General features: G+C 35.1%; 1 pseudogene; it reads right to left on the reverse strand.

Moving 5' to 3' along the window:
- The window catches only part of LOC127546693 (eukaryotic translation initiation factor 3 subunit L-like), a 103,917-nt pseudogene extending 88,351 nt beyond the window's left edge, over nucleotides 1-15,566 (reverse strand).
- Between the last annotated feature and the right edge of the window lie 2,589 nt (nucleotides 15,567-18,155).

The following is an 18,155-nucleotide window of genomic DNA, read 5'->3' on the forward strand; positions in this document are numbered from 1 at the left end:
CATTTATATTAAAAACTTTACACAGCACAGGCATAGAGGGACCATTTTTAAACATATAACAATTATCTTTTTTAAAAATAAAAGCGTTCAGTGCCATACCAAACTACTAAAACTTACTTTAGAGAACTTTAAAAAATAATAATTACAAAATTAATTTAGAGGAACAAAAGCTCAAAAGTACCAAGTGAATTGATTTTTTTAAATGAGAAGAAAGTCTAATAGTAACTGATTTCAAAATATACTACAAAGCCTTTATCATCAAAATAATTTTGTCTAAATGAAAACCAGAAACATTAATCAGTGAAATAGATTAGCATGGTAGTATATAGCATTTGATAAACCCGAAGATTGTAGATATTGAGGCAAAAACTCACTAGTTGACAAAAACTACTGGGAAAAACCAAAAACAATGAGGCCAAAATGTTGTTGTTTATTCTTTGTTTTCAAAAAGCACCAGTTGACATGAAATGATGTCTTGACTTACGTGTGAATTGGATTTAAATGAGACAGTTATACAAAATTGTCATTCTCACTCTTTCTTCAAGAGTCCTAATAGCAGGGCAAAAATCAGGATGATGTTGAAGGCCGGGGTGCTGTGAATGACCTTGCTGTCTCTGATGTCTGACCAAACTCTAAGTACTTCCTTCACATTACCTGCTTCAGCCACTTTTGTAGCCACTGGAACAAATGTTCTCATCTGCTTATTTTACCAACATCAGTCTTCACATGACTGGAAATAGACATCCTCTAACTCACCAACAGATTTGAAGCCCGTTGGCCACCTTCAATTTGGTTTAGCCTATCTGCTAAAATAAAGTGCCTCACTAAATTTACTGATCACATCGGTCTGAATTCTTATCTAGCTTCACATGTTAGTGTCAAAAGTGGGAGCTGAAGGACATCCATGAACAGCCTCTGGACTCAGTACTATGAGTTTGGTACCAACATGGACCATGTTCATCCAGGGCCCAGGACCCAGAATGAACTCCTACCTTGAATATTTATTCAAGGGTTTCTGGTACTTAGTCATTAAGGTTTGCCTAAGAGTCTCCAGATACTGAGATGGAGAGCTGTCCTCCAGAATAAACATTGGTTATATGGGGCTGCTAATTATATGACTGCAGCTGCAGATACCTGCAATAATAGCAAGGGATAACATAATCTTGCATTTGAGATCAAATATAGAAAAGACAGTGTTGTCTATCAAAAACACCCAATGAGATGAGTTCTTTCTTTGTTATCTAGAAAAGTATAAAGTAGGATCTGAATCAAAATGAGCCATATATGTGGCTAATTTTTGTGTCAAATTCTGGGATATGCATATGTGTGTATCAACGTACACACATATATAAACATATTTGTATGTATGTCCCAGAATTGATATAAAAAGTAGATTTTCATTTGCTTTCATTTGTGCTCATAAATTTATTTCTAAAGAAGCTGCAGGCTTTATGTCTGTCTGATGAACCAAAAAGGACCCTGTAAGTTTCTCGTGAGAACCTGAACTTAGCTGCCTCACACACTAGATCAAAGTGACAAGCATGACCATAGAGTGACCTTGCCTATTTCTGTTCTTCTGTTTACTTGGCATCACACCTGTGAGGTGCTTCTACAGGTATCAGTTATTGTTCCCTGAAAATACTGACCCTGGCAGGTTCTCCTAAGCCCATTCCCATCAAGCTATGCATCCTGTTACTCTTCTTGTATACTTTCCAAACCCATTTCCATCATTATGTGCATCCAATTATTACTTTAGGCTGTGAGAAATATAATTTTTTGTAAAATAGCTGCTCGATGACCTAACTTCATTCTTTTTGCTTCTGTATCACCTGCTTTGTTTGCTATATAAACACTGTTCCCCAGTCACTCTGGACTTTTTATTGATTTTTTTTATTATAGCTTTTTATTGACAAAACATATGCCTGGGTAATTTTTCAACATTGACCCTTGCAAAAACTTTTTTTCCAACTTTTCCCCTCCTGCCCTCCACCTTCTCCCCTAGATGGCAGATAGTCCCATACATGTTAAATATGTTAAAGTATATGTTAAATACAACATATGTGTACATTGGGTGCAAGCAAACAATAACAGAAAGAGTGCAAATGCTATATTGTGGTCCACACTCATTTCCCAGTGTTCTTTCCCTGGGTGTAGCTGGTTCTGTTCATCGCTGATCAATTGGAACTGATTTGAATCCTCTCATTATTGAAGAGAGCCACATCCATCAGAACTGATCATCATATAGTATTGTTGTTGCTGTGTACAATGATCTCCTGGTTCTGCTCATTTCACTCAGCATCAGTTCATATAGGTCTCTCCAGGCCTTTCTGAAATCATCCTACTGGGCGTTTCTTACAGAACAATAATATTCCATAACATTCGTATATCACAATTACCCAGCCATTCTCCAATTGATGGGCATCCATTCATTTTCCAGCTTCTAGCCACTACAAACAGGGCTGCCACAAACATTTTGGCACATACAGGTCCCTTTCCCTTCTTTAGTATCTCTTTGGGGTATAAGCCCAATAGAAACACTGCTGGATCAAAGGGTATGCACAGTTTGATAACTTTTTGGGCATAATTCCAGATTGCTCTCCAGAATGGCTGGATGCATTCACAATTCCACTAACAATGTATCAGTGTCCCAGTTTTCCCGCATCCCCTCCAACATTCACCATTACCTTTTCCTGTCATCTTAGCCAATCTGACAGGTGTGTAGTGGAATCTCAGAGTTGTCTTACTTTGCATTTCTCTGATCAATAATGATTTGGAGCATATTTTCATGTGTCTATAAATAGTTTCAATTTCTTCATCCAAAAACTGTCTGTTCATATCCTTTGACCATTTATCAATTGGAGAATGGCTTGATTTCTTATAAATTAGAGTCAATTCTCTATATATTTTGGAATGAGGCCTTTATCAGAACCTTTGACTGTAAAAATGTTTTTTCAATTGATTGCTTCCTGGACCAAATGATTTTTGAACATGAGTTCAATTTGGTCAGCTAGTCTAAACTCTCCACATTAAAAGATTAAAAACCAATCTCTATCTTGCCTCAGTTTCTCTGGCATTACATGTCTTTGTGGAATTCAGTGTGTGTATGTGTGTGTGTGTGTGTGTGTGTGTGTGTGTGTGTGTGTGTGTTAGCAAAGCTTTTGGAGATACTTACTAAATCCAATAAGGAAAAGTAACTTATATTGAGACCACTGTCTCATAGATGTTGCTCTCTTTGTTTTTCTGTGCCCAAGTTTGTGTGTCTCTCAGAGTCTGTGTGTATCTATAATTGTGAACACAGAGCTTCGAAGGAGAATAGTTTCCTGGCAAATCTATATCTCTGTGTCTTATGATTTACTTTTTTAGTCCTTTAAGGCTTCCAAACAACTCTTTCTTTCTCTTTACATTTCTGAAATCTGAGGAAGCTTTATAGGGTGTGAAGAGAGAGACAGATTTCTCTCAGACTATGTTTTTATATTGTAGACTAATTAGAAACCTAGTTTACAACTAAAATCTAAGTTCACTACTGTGAATCCCTGAATTTTGATTTAAATGTTTTTATAAATACTGAACTAACTCTAGCAAGTTTGCTGTGAATTAACAGTTTTTAGAATTTCTTATAAGAGAAAAAAGAACACTCTTTTCTCCCTCTACCCAAATAATAGATTTATTGTTTTTCAGCCAGGAAAGGAAGGTCATTTTATTAATAAGAGAAAAAGCAAGTTTGTAAAGAGAAAAATTTGTGTGAACTGAAGACTAACCAAAAAGTAAATAGGATATGATTAGAAAATCTTAGTTAGATAATTGAAGTCTTACAAACTAAAGTTAAACACTAATGAATTTAGAAATCACTTTTTAAATTTGGTGCATGTTTTAAAATAAGAAATTTTACTATTTTCTTATTATGAGATATTGTTCATTTTTATAGTAGATTGTGTATTTGGATCTTAAGAACTATCTTGCTTCTTGCCCTCTAAAAGAGAAGTTTATTTAACAAAGCAACTTTAAATATGATACTTATTTTGAAAAATTCTTTGTTACTTCTGAATATACCACAACTTAATTGTTATTTGAACAGACCAATTTTCTGTAAACTGTTACAAATTTTACAATTGCTAAACATTAAAGAATTTTTGACGCTTCCATCTTTTAGGTAATAACAGAATTATAACTGGCCATAATTAAGCAGTTTAATTGTTATAGATATATTAATAATCAATATTGCATCTTGTAATACCATTTGCAAAACAGATCCAGATATAATTGAATTTTTTCTGGTCTTATTCTGAGTGAAGTGTATTTCTTCTAGTAAGATGCTTATTATAAGCCAGAATTTGTTCTATTTGGCATTAAGAAAAAGTGCTTTAAAAAATTATGCAGATCTTTTTGCAAGAATTTTGTTTATTGTGTGATCTTAAAAACAGGTTACCCCAGTTTATCAATTTATACTGTGAATAAAAAAATTACCTAACATGAATTTGGTTTATTTTTCCTTCATTCAAAAAGAAGACCAATGACATGAGGAAGGTGATATATTGACTTGCAAGTGGGTTGGATTTAAGTAAGCTAGAGCTATACAATTTAAGTAAGATAGAGCTATACAATGTCAGTTTCTTCTCCAGAACCATCTGGGTTCTTTGGCCTTTTTTACTTACTCAAAAAAAAGAAAAGAAAAAGAAAAAGAAAAAGAAAGAAAAGAAATCAGTCTGGGAGTGGAAGATCCTCAGAGTTTCTAGCCAGAATAGAAACAATTGCTATTTACACTCACTCTGAGCCATCACAATCCAATACAATGACCAAGGAAGCTTAGTCTGGGACCTTTTTGCTGGCCAACTAGAGCCAAAGTGATGGTCAAGTACTTCCATTTGAACCCCAAAGGGATTTAACAAAGCCTGGTTTTTCCAGAACTGGTTTTTTTGTTTGTTTGTTTTAAGAAATCGTAAGTGAAAAAAAAGAGTTAATTGTCCCATTTTTAATGATATAAAAAATCACTATGTTAGGCCTATTATTAAAATGGTACATACTTTTAAAATCTGTACTCTTTTGGGTTAAATTGTTATAGATTAATTTGTTTAAAAATTATGTAAATTGTTTGAAATAGTTCATTTAAAAATGCAATAGATATTTATAATGTTTTTACTGTAGGTTAGATATAGCAGAATGTCTAATGTGTCTTCATCTGAGAAAAGCAGAATTCTAACATCTTACCCTGCTAACAGTTTAAAGTAATTATGTTTAAGAAACAAGACTGAACTTTTGCAATATATACTAAGAACTATTTTAAGACCTCGTGCTCAGGTTACAATATAGTTGCTATGTTTGAGGTTTTCTGGGTTCAGCACCAAATGATGAGGTTAAGTCCTTTACAGTGACAATATTAAAGGAATATGGCATGAGGAGTTTAGCATGCCAAAAGAGTTAACTAGATATAAAAAGGTGAAGGACACTAATGAGGCTTGGGGGAAGAATGAGAGGGAAAAATACCCTGAAGCATGGAGTAGGAGAAAAATACTTTGAGGCAGAATGCTGCAACTGGCTAAACCCCAAAAGACTTTCAACAAAGATGCTGTAGGCCATGGACAGATTTATAAAGGAAATTTAACCTCAGGGGTTTAACATAACTTGGATTTCTGACTGGACACAGAAAAGTGGGGCTACCCAAGACCTCTACAATGGGTGTGACTATAAGATTGAATTGATCTCCATTGGTGTCCTTCCCTGCAAGTGAAGTGAGACAAACATCTTGTCAGAGCTTTGTAGGAAGCTCATCTATAGTGTCTAGCATCAGGCCTTGCCCATACTCTTCTATCAAGCATTTTATGAATGTTGTCAATTGGCATCTTCAGCTCTCTATTTTGCTTCTTTGCATGGTACAAATTAAGAAATGATTCTTTTTGTGTTCTGTGAAAGCTTTCAAGGATTTCTATTTGAGGATGAAAAGCCATACCCTACCAATATCAGGTTTAAATCCTTTTTTTAATGTGTAAGGTAATTAGAGTTAAGTGACTTGCTAGGAGTCACACAGCTAGACCTAAGTATCTGAGGCAGGTATTTGAATTCAGGTCTTCCTGACTGCAGGGTTGGTGCACTATCCATTGTACCTTCTAACTGCCCATTAGGTCTAACTCCTTAGAGTTTTTTTGCTTGCCTAAAAATCAGTTCTCCATCAGAATCTTAATGTGAAATTTTAACAATGGCTTATAATATTTAGCCCAGAAATTTTTGAGTTGATCTAACAATCACAGCTGTAAATTTCACCTGGTAAAGGTTTACATATATATTTCCCTTAATCCCCTATGGGGTTCATTTGTCCTATGGGAATTCATCTACAATATGATATAGTTTCCTATTTGGGATAATTATTCAAAACTTACTAATTTCCATTATCTTTGTTTTTCAGTTTAAAGTGTTTGGTCCCTACATATATTATTTTTTGCTATTTAGATCTTTGATGAAATATATTGTACTAATACCTTTCCAACTTAAAAGGATTGTAATTTTAAAAACCATTTTTAATAGCCACACCAGGGGAACTTTATCAGTTTTGTGAAAAAAAATGTTATGCATTGACTTATTTAGGCAATAGGATCCCCATTCCCTATTACAATCATTCTTTGAATGAAAGGGGGGGGGGATAATGTATATTTATAATACAGAAGTTAATCATGTGTTAATTTGTGCTTATCATAATTATGAAATTAATGGAATGAATAAGACTCAAAGCAAAGGGTCATATCCCTGCTAGCAATCCAGTATCTATGTGAGCTATAGGGAGGGAAGTTGACAGAGGAAGGCTTTTGTTGAATTTAAGTGAGTCTTTGTTGCAGTGAGCCCTAGTTGAATCCCCACAACTATTTCCTGAGGCAGCAGTGGGAACATTGACAGGATTATTCTGTAATTTCTTATTTTATTCCTTGCATTGGCAAAATTATCTTGATCCCACAGTTACTGTATCCAATCAGAAGGCCAAGTGATGATGTCAACCTCCAGGTTATTTTTCTCCTATAAAAGAACTTATTAGTACCCCACTTCATTCATTTATTGCAGGTTCATTAGAAACATTAGAAACAAGTTTTCTAGAGACTTTGACTACCTTATGGCATCTTTCTCCTAGTTATAGCTAACTCCTTTTAGGATTAATCCATTTAATGAGCATCAAAAAGATAGGTTCATTAGTAACTACCCACTTTATGGCAGCAAGTTCTCTAGAAACATTGTCTACCTTATAGCATCTTTCCCCTTGTTACAGCTAATCCATTAGGATTTAGCCTGTTTTAGTGATGTCTTCCCCTTTGTTTTTCTGTCTTCCCCCTTGTTAATCACTAAACGCCTTTTTTTGGAAATTAGTCTACTGTCAGCAACATAATAAAATCTTTGCCTCTTGATTTGAAGAAGGTCTAAGTCTACAAATTCTTTTGAGACACCTCCTAACACTAAACCCAAATCTCAATAAATCACCCATTTGGTGGATTGCTGCAATACCAATATATCTTGAGGTTCAGCACTTCTACACCTCCACAGCCAAAGTTATATTTGGAATATTCTACACTGAAGTTACATCTTGAACCAACTTAATAGATCATTTATTATTGTTTTTTGGTTTAAAGGGGTTAATATATAATATTAACTTCTAAAAACTGCCTTTTTTACATCAGAATGAGTTTTAAGATGTTTTTGAGGAGAAGTTCTGGTAGAAATGAATGTTAAGTAAAATCTTTTGTGATTTTTTTTTAAGAAGACCTGATAAATTTTTATGTCTGGTTAATTTATTGCATCCACTTGAGAGTGTTGATAAGAATTGTGTCTAGCTCTACTAGGAATAGTAAGGCTTTGCTATTTAAGGTAAAACCTTTTGGGATGCTCAATTTTCATTCTGAGTTTCATTTTCAGGTTTCTTGTGTCATTGGACAAATGTTTCACCTCTTAATTAAAATGTCAGCTGTTCAATGAGAGTAATACTTGTAATCTCAGGCCAGCGGTTTTCTGGCCTTGGGAATAAAGATGAGTGGATGATCTTTGGGGGATTAAGATGGACCTCATACAAGAAATATTCCCACCTGGTTAATTCTGAGCCTGGATATGGTATCTTACCATACATTTACTTGGCTGCTTTTATTATGCTTATATGAAATCAAATGAAACTGAAGATGCTCTCATATATGGACTAGGTCATTCTGTCTTTGAGCTTGGGTCTGGAGGACCAGTCTTGATGCTGTCATGATCACCATCTTGCTTTTTTCTCACACAGCAAAGCTAACAAAAGTAAATTAAGTTGTGATTTTTTTTTTTGATGAATCTGGTTATTGCAATACCATAGCCTGAACTAAGTAAATGAGTATTTAGTTGTCTGTTTATAGTTATCTATATTTGTATATTGAAAAAAGTCCTTAAAATTTTCAGGCTATCTAGAACTATAAGAGTTTGTGGGACCAAAATACAAATCTATTAATTGATTGAGTTTAAATCAGAAATATCATCAGTTTTGTTTTAATAAAAAGGATTTTAGTGCAATCAATTTCTTTAAGAGAGAATAATTAATGGAATATCTTGTGTTATTTCAAAGAAAAAGGTCATTTTTATTTAGTTTTATTATTTAATTTGGGATTTGCAATTATTTATAGAGCATCTCCTATAGAGCACACAATATAGTAAAACTTACTTGATAGTCATGTTTGGAACTTGATTATTCAGAATATTTATACATCCCAGGACTTTTTTGAGTATTAGAAGTTATGTTCTCACAAAAAGTTTTCTGTATTCTATGCTTTTATGTAAGGATTGGATTCTTATCAACCCATACTCCTCTTAAAAAATTAATATATAGCCAACTGAATTGAAATTAATTGAAATTAAGTGGTACTTAAAATTTGGAGTTATAAATAACTACAAATGAGTAAATTGAGGAAAAAATTTATTTTAAAAAAGTTTGCAGAAATAAAAGACTTTAAGAATCCTACCTTCTGTGGTAATTTTTAAATAGTTAGCTTTTGATTTTTTAAATTTGTATTTGAATTTTTCAAATAAATCAAGGTAACAGCCTACTATTTAATGGAGCCAAAACTTATCTAAACAACTATCCTGACATTAGCATATATGTCTTCTCTGATAAATATTAAATATTTAAGGAGCAGGACTCATTTACAAATCAGTTTTTCAGATTTTTTTTTAAGATCCTTCCTTTAACTTGCTGTTAGCAGTGTTTATAGTACAGAATTTAGATAAAGATAGAAACAGGAGTATTTAAAAACTAAAATTCTTTAAAGTTTCAAGTGAACTATGTGTTCTTTATTTAATGCTATCAGAACCATGAGATTTGAAGTACTGTTCAAGAGGTGTTCTAAAATGTACTGAGATATGTTTTTTAAAAGACTCTAGCAAAAACATCAAGAATCTACAAGTGAAATGGAATGAAAAGAATCAAATCTAGTAAAGAGGAGCTATATTCCAGAATGTCCAAAAGTTGTTTCCAGAAGACCAGATGGCTAAAAAGGACATCTGTCCTTTTTATGTGAATTAAGATTAAATGTGCTTATCTGATAAAATGGATGTTGGGAATAGATCACTCCTGAGTTATAATGTCTTGGTCGAAAAATATGGTATTTGGCATTCCTAGCTCAGAAGTTTCTTTCCCTGGCAAAGCTGAGTTTGATTCTTCCCACTCTTGGTGGCTCCTTTGTGCTTAAAAATGTTATCCAGTCTTTCTTTTTCAAAGACACTTGACTCTCCATGTATATACCTTTTTTTTTTCTCTTTTGGGGAATCAAGTATTGCCTACATGTCACTTCTCACATTGAGCCATGTAGACTAAAACCATCATGATTCAGGGGTACTTTGAAATGTTTCAATGCCTTGTTGGTTTAGGGAAGATTTTTGGTCCATACTGACCAAGGGGAGTGTCAATGGCAAAGACACTTCTGTATTGCTCCCTCCTGCAGTTAGCTGTTCTATATATCTCTGCTAAACTTCCTCCTATTTCCATAATAAACCTCATAAGATTTCTCTCCTCTCCCTAAACAAGTATAGCTAAACAAAGCAGTGACTATAATGAACTGAATTTCCTTGACCCTGAATAAATGCATCACTATATTTGCTAAATACCTCTTGGTCTGAGTTTTTTATTCAAGTCCACAATTTCTAAGAAATAATAAAGATCTAAGAGGCAATAACGGAAAGGGAAATCTCACTGAAAATTATTACAAAAATGCATAAATATGAGGATCAAACAACTAAATTACAGAAAATACTTGTGTAGATCCAGTTACAAAATGCTTGTTAAAGAAATAAAGAACAACATAAATTATTGGGGGAATATTCATTACTCATGGCTGGACAGTGTCAATAAATCAAAAATGACAATATTACCAAAATTAATTTACATTTTTAATATATCAACTAAATAATCAAGGGGATATTTCTTAGATTTTGATAAAATAATAACAAAATTCACTTAGAAAAATAAAAGAATACTAAAGGAAAATATTATAAAAAGTAGAAGACAAAGAGAGAATTACACTTTCATACTTCAAAATAATGTGAAGCAGCAATTGTCAACCTATATGACCTTAGTTAAAAAACAGAAATGTAAATCAATGGAACAGAGTAGACATGAGAGAATCAGAAATAACTAACCCAGTTTAAATAAACATGAATATGTAAATTACTCAGGAAAGAATTCTCTTTTTAATAAAAATCACTAGGAAACTTGGAAAGCATTTAGGCAGAAATTAAGTTTAGACATTACTTTATGCCATATTTTACAATATAATCTAAATAGTATGTCACTTCAATATTAACAATCATACTATGAAAAAAGTATAAGAAATTATATACTTCTCACTCTATAGGTAAATTTTATTCTTAACCAAAAATGTGATAATTAGAAAAAAATAAAATAGATCACTTTGATTACATGAAAACAATGTAAAGCTTCTCAATAGACAAAATTAATGCATCTGAGAAGGGAAGTAGTTGATTGGGAAAAAAAATACTTGAGTCAAATTTTTCTGATAAGGATTTGGAATTCAAGATATCAGTAAGTTGTATGTGTGTATGTGTGTGTGTATATGTAGATAAGTGGTCAGAGGATATTAAAAAAATTCTCAAAAGAATTACAAATTATTAATAACTACATAAAAGAATGCTGCAAATCAATAATAATAAGAGAAATAAATCAAAGTAATCCTGAAATTGTACCTCCAAAGCCCTGCAAATTGGCAGAGGCTAAACACAAAAATTGTCAATGTGGAGGGACTATGGGAAGGTAGATGCACTTGTGCAATACTGGTGCAGCTGTGAAGCAGAACAACTATTTTGGAAAGGAATTGGGAATTATGCAAATAAAGTGACTAAATCTCCATACCCTTTGATTCAGAGATTCCATTTTTTGGGCTTATATCCAAGGGAAGCCATTGATAAAACAAAACAGAACAAAACAAAAAGTTCTCATGTATATCAAAATATTTGTAGGAGAAATTTTTGTGATAGCAAAAACTAGGGGGGAGTAGATATAGATTAAGGAATGGGTAAACAGATTGTAGTATATGAATGTAATGAAATTCTATAGTTCTCTAAGAAAGACAAATGTGATGAATACAGAGATGAATGGAGAGACCTACAGGAGCTAATGTAGAGTGAAGTAAGCAAAGTGGGGGAAACAACCATGACAATGATTACAAAAATGTAAATGAAAAGAACCATCATACACAAAAATTAAAAGTGAATTTTGCAAAATTAAAAAGAATAAAAATGGCTCAAAAGAAGTGATAGGAAAAGACCATTACCAAAGTATATATTTTCAGATTTTTTCCATTATTTTTTTTTCCTCTTCAAAAAACAATATTTTTTGTTATATGGGATGCCTCTGGGAAGTGATTAGGGAAACTAATGAGAGGAAAAACAAAACAAAAACAAAGCATAATGATATTTTTTAAAAAATACATATTTACTTTTAAAAGAAGTGGAACTTTTGTTTCTGGGAGAAATCTGGAGAATTCTGCAATTTCCCAAAGGTATAAATAATACAGCTTTCTTGTTCAATTAGGCACTCAACTTGAATGTCCCTTTGTACTATTAGGGACAAGTTCTGTAGGATGTCCATCAGAGTGCATGCTACGATCTATACTTTTATTTTCCAGAGATTCAACAAAAGTCCTACTTAACTGGCTTTCTCTGAGAATACTCGTTTATTTATTTGACCAATTATATTTACGACCAAGAATTAGGCAGCAATCTTGGAAATAGTCTCCAAAAGTTAATTTTGAGTTTGAGTAGCTTCAGAACTTCCACTGTAGGTCACTACCCATGTTCTAGAACAAGTTTTTAACTTGGGGTCTATTTTTAAAGAAAATATTTTGAAAACTATTCAAAATAATAGTTTTTTTTTTTTAAACCGTATGTGCTTTTATCTTTATGCACTTAAAAGCATTATTCTGAGGTGTCTCTAGACTACAGCAAAATGCCTAAGGACTCCATGACACAAAAAAAGTTAAGGAAGGAAAGAAACAGTTACTAGGGAAATGACGATATCAAGACAAAACAAAAAACTATGATGATATAAAAAAATAAAATAAAATAAAAAAATTAGAGTGGAGTTTCTTTCTGGTATAAACTGGGAAAGAAGTTCCCTTCTCTGGTGGAATGAGGGAGTCTACAGCAAATAAAAATGCGATAATACAGTAGCTGTGACTATAAACAATAATTTTTTTTTTAAGTCACAGCATCTTTCTTACAAAACTCTGAGCTCCTGTAAGAAGGGGACGCAGACTAAGGCACCTGAAAACCTAAGAGGGAGCCTCTTAGAGCTGGGGCTCCATAGCTGAGTCAATGAGAAACAGATGAAAACCGTGCCCTAGCGCTCCTCCCAGGTGACGCCCCGACCCCAGGCTGAGCCAGGACAGCCTCGCGTCCTTGCGGACTCACACGCGCAGAGTGGGGAGCTTGAGCAGCCTCGCGTCGGCTTGCCCCACGGACGGAGCAGCTGCCAGCTGAGAAGGCAGTCCGCGAGCGTCTGCATGGGGGGGCTGCTAAGTATGGGCTGGGAGTGGGGAGAGAGTTACTAGTGCCACCTTCTTCACCTCCCAGGGTCCGTATGCCTCCCGTGGGAGGGCTGTTCTCGGCTTCTGCCTCTGCCAGTCTCCTTAGTTGCTGTCGGGCATTTCGTGGGGTCCCTTAACACTGGGGACCGTGGCTTTCTAGCGCAAGAAGCAGCAGCTGCGGCTCTACTCCTGAAAGAACGGTGAGTGACCTTCAGGGTGAATGGGGGGCAGACGCCGTGAATTGGGAGCTGGACTGTAGCTAGAGAAGGAGGTTCTGGCACGCGGCTCCCCGAAGGCAGGAGGTGGGGGGAGGATCACTGTTCGGTCGCCCCCTCTCTGAAAGCTGCTCCTTCACACATCCTCCAACTCGACCCAGGTCTGGAACCCGCAGGTCTCGCTTAGGATGGGGGACAGGGGATCTCTTTTTCTAAGGTCTGAGGCGCCTGGCGAGGAGGCAATTGCTCCCCCCAAAGCAGACCCAACAAATGCTCAAAAAAGATGATAGGACCCTAGATTTAAAAGTCAGAAGAGACCTTAGAAGTTTTCTTATCCAGTTCCCTCATTTTAGAACTGGTGTCCTGAGAAGTGAAGTGGTTTACCCCAGGATCAGAGAGCGGTAAGTGGGATTGAAATCCCGAAATCTCAGACTCCAAACCTAGTTCTCTCTCAGGTCAAGTTAACAAGCATTTATTAAGTGGCTACTCTATCAGGATCAAAAAGTAATAAATGAAATTGGAACTTCCAGATCTTTTACCCCCAATCTATCCCAAATGCAAGACAAGTCAACAAGGATTTTTACTGGCTACTATGTGTCAAGTATTGTGCTAAGAGTTGGAGATAACATGAAATACAAAAAAGCAGAACAGAGATAGATAGATAGATAGATAGATAGACAGACAGACAGACAGACAGACAGATAGTAGGCTCAGCTACTTACAAAAATGATTCGTCCCATATAAATTGGAGATAATTTCAGAGGTAAGCCACCACAATTAAGGAGGACAGGAACAGGCTTCTTGCAGGTGGAACATTTGCTGAGATTTGAAAGAAACTAGAGAAGAAAGACAGTGGAATTACTAAGGAGAGAGTTCAGGGGTACAGAAAGGAATAGGGAAATGGAGCATTCTCTGTTTAAGAAACACAAATTTCTTCAGGCAAGGAGGACAATGTCATTGCATGAAGAATGTATTGGGGGAAGTAAGGGGTAAGAAAACAGCAGAGGTCTTAATTATGAAGGGGTTCAAAAATATTTTATTTGATCCTTGTTGCATAAGAATTTGTGATGAAGAGAAATAGCACAAAGTTTGATCATGATAATTAGCAAGGCTAGAAATTGCCAATAAGTGACATTCTGGGCCTACAGTAGCCAGGGATTCATTTGAACAGAGTAGTTTTTTTTTTTTTTTAATGCTATTGGCAAAAGTGTACAGTGTTCTTACATTTGGCATGATCATGCTGACATGATTGCAAAAGTGAGTTCCCAAAAGGTTCAATGTAAGGGGAAAGCTCAGAGTTAGTCTCCATCCTTTGGAAAGTCTTCTGTCAGCAACACCAGGATAGTCCCATGCTAGACTTATGATCTGCATTGTGAAGAAAATTTTGGTACACATAACTTAATTAATACTTACATTATGGTGATTTTATGGGGATCAGTGATTGATGTTAAATTGAATGGAGTTGAAATTGAAGGTAAATTAGGTTAGGTATTTATTATATATGTTACAATCACATAACCACTTATTTATTAGTTGTATTGATTTTATGTATTAGTGATATCATCATACATTGTTATATGACTTATAGAGAATTATATAACATTTAACTCTAGTGCTTGTCCCTGTAGCATCAGCACCCCTTGCCTCTAGAATCATCATCAGTGCTCTCTTATAACATTTCCTCTTGCCCACCACTTCCTTTTTCCTAGGATACTGCTACCCAAAACACCAGATGTTTGATTTCATATGAAAACCTTTGCTGAGGTGGCAGGTGGAATACTTTTTCTGAGAAAAACCTGCAGTTAATGACCAGGAATTAATGACCTAAAAGCCTGCTGACAAAGTGGTTATGATTAATATGCATGTCCCTTAACCAGTCATACAAGTTTTCCCCACTTCTAATATTAATGAATCATGAAATTGTACAGCCTTATTCTATTTTTAGTATGCTCTCAATCAGTGTAAATATTGGCCACCTTTAAAGTAGACATCCACCACTGTGAGGAGGGTCTAGAAACTCAGTTGTTTAGAAATCTGAATAATAAATCTAATAAATCCCTAAATAAATTGATCATTTACCTTTTGTTGCTAATTAGAAATTTTTCAGTCTACAACAGAATCTTATGACCACATTGATTCATTAAGTCTAGGCTTCTACTCCTTGAAGTGATGATAATCATTTTAAGAAGAAGATACTGATATTAAGAAGTCAAACTCATCTTTAAATAAAACTAATTCCAAAATCTTGATCAATACTTAATACAGAATAAGGTGGAGTATCACTCTTCAATTTCTCATACTGGAGAGATTCAGGTACCATAGGCGTTGATTGGATACAAGGTGAAATGATCACATCTGTATTTTATGAACGCTGAGTTGAGGATAGACTGGAGTAGGGAGGGACTTGAAGAAGTGAGATCAATCAGCAGGATATTACAGTAATTCTGTTGTGGGGTGATTAGGGGCTGTACCAAGGTGGTAACAGTGTCAGAAATAGAACTGATCTTTATGATAAAACTTATGAAGGTAGAATCAACAGAACATAAGTGATTGGATATGGCACAGGGGGCATGATGAGACATGGTTTCTAGGTTGTGAGCCTAGGCTTGTGGCTGGGCTGGGGTGATGATGCTCTCAACAGTAAAGGGGAAGTTAGGAAGATGAAAGAGTTTGAGGAGAAAATTGTACAAGAGTAAAGAATACTGACTGACATCTTCAAATTGCATTGCTTTTTAATATTTTTATTGCATTTGAGAAGAGGAAAAAGGGTTAAGGACAGAGATTTTGTGGAGCCTAATGAAACAACCCTACATTAAGTGATCAGGAAGAGGAGCTAAAGAAAAAAAAAATAGCAGGAGAAATCAAAGAAGTAGGAAAATAATTAGAAGTGCATAATGCCTTGACAGACAAAGGAAGCATCAAGATCAAGGGCAAGTTCCCTTCCCTCTATCCCAATTTTATCAGAGAACCAAGGATAGAACCAGTAGAGTTGGGCTTTATCACTGTGTGTGTGTCATGGACCCTTAGGCTGGTAAGTCCTGCTCAGGTATTTGTAAATGTGTAAAAGAAAATACAAGGAAATCAAATGTATTAAAGTATAATTATCAAAATGTTAAAAAGTGTTCTTGTGCTCCAGGTTAAGAATCCCCAGAAATAGAGGTAGAGACACCAAAGAAGGAAGAAAGGTAGAGACAAAAGCTTAGTAAAGGGATCTGGAGGAGAGATTGACCCCAGAAAGGAAGAAGCATATTATCTTTAAGGCAGGAGGAAAGGTGATCAGTAGTGAAGTGTAGAAAGGGTACTGATCTGGGTTAGAGTCACTAAAGGGGTAGGGCTTTTTAGTCTTAAATCCTTTATGTATAGAATGAGTGTAATAGTACTCAAATCACAGGATTATTGGGAGAAAAGCACTTTAAATATTTTAAATCCCCTTAAGAATAAGAGTAAGAATTAGCAATAATATGGAGAACTTTTAAGGGATGGGGGAAGGGAGCTAAGGGACCTTCTGCCAAATCACCCCTATAAAAAAGAAGTGATCACATCAACTGAGAGCGAGGTTAGGAGTTGGATATTTTGGGGGGAAGAGGAAAAGATTTAGAAGAACAGCTATAAGAATCTTATTAGGAGTTTAAAGATGAGTAAAAGAATTATGAACATTAGTGAGATCTCCCCACAGTTGAGATTAAATAATATACATTCTATTTACTATTTTTAAACCCTGTTTTGATTGATTGTTTTTCCTTTCTCATTCTTCCAAGTTAAAATGCAAGTTTAAAGATCTCTTCTCTTTCTGTGTTTGAAAAGTGTGCAGGAAGGCAGAAAATACTTTATAGAAGAGAGCGGAATTACAGATTATGGAGGACCAACCTCAAATATTTCATAGAACCTTGAGATCCCAAATGTCTGTCAATCCCTTTCCTCAGTGGTATCAGCTCAGGCCAAAATTAAATTGCTCAATTTAGCAAAGCATTGGTGTGAGTAACTGCGACAGGTGCTGAGAATCCAAAGAAAAAGAAAGAATAAATAATCCTTGCCTGAAATTGTTTGTTATACACTCTTTGGGTCTTCAAATTTTCATTTTGGAGCACTTTCCTGTAATGTTCGGGCTAGCTTTCTGGAGGTCCCCCAGAAGGGCCTTGGTCTCAGCAGGATAATCACCATGAGGATTGAGGAGAAATCTTCATTGTCTCCTTCACAGTCTGTCACAGTCTGACCCAGTCTCCTCCAGCAATCTGCCAGTCTCAACCAGTTTCAGTCGGAGTCTGACTTTGTCCCCAGTTCTCTCAGCCCTTAAATACCCTATTGCAATTACATCATTACAGTATACTGAGTATAAGCCAATCTAGAATGATTATATCATTATATCAAACTAGCTATATGTGAACTAGAAAACTATTATCTCATCAATTTTACTGAGTTAACACCTTGTTTCAGTATATTTTTCCAGAGTTCTAGCTTTCTACATCTCCCGCTTCTTTTTGTTTTAGGACACAGGTGGTCATACCCTCCCTGACTTCTCAGGGAGGTGAGAACACCAAACCAGATATTGTTAGGAGGTTTCCTCTGAGCTGAAGGGTCTTACTTGAAACAGGTGTACATAAATCCATCAGCATGGGAGGTTTTCACAAGCACATAGTAATATTACATGGGCTAGTAATGATGTAACAAACAATATAAAGCAACATGAGGAATTATATATGTCCATAAGTCCTAGAATATAAAAAAATATACATTATATATATACTTAAATTCACACCTTCACACATATACCTTCTTCAGCAGCCAAGAGATAGTCCAAAACCAATCTATTGTCCATTACTTCACATGTCAGGGAATCCAATGATTCCTGCAAGTTTTGAAGTCCTGCAACAGTCTTATGAACATTTTTTGACATCCATGAGTCAATTGC

The sequence above is a fragment of the Antechinus flavipes genome, chromosome 1, assembly GCF_016432865.1.
Source record: "Antechinus flavipes isolate AdamAnt ecotype Samford, QLD, Australia chromosome 1, AdamAnt_v2, whole genome shotgun sequence".
Classification (NCBI taxonomy): domain Eukaryota; kingdom Metazoa; phylum Chordata; class Mammalia; order Dasyuromorphia; family Dasyuridae; genus Antechinus; species Antechinus flavipes.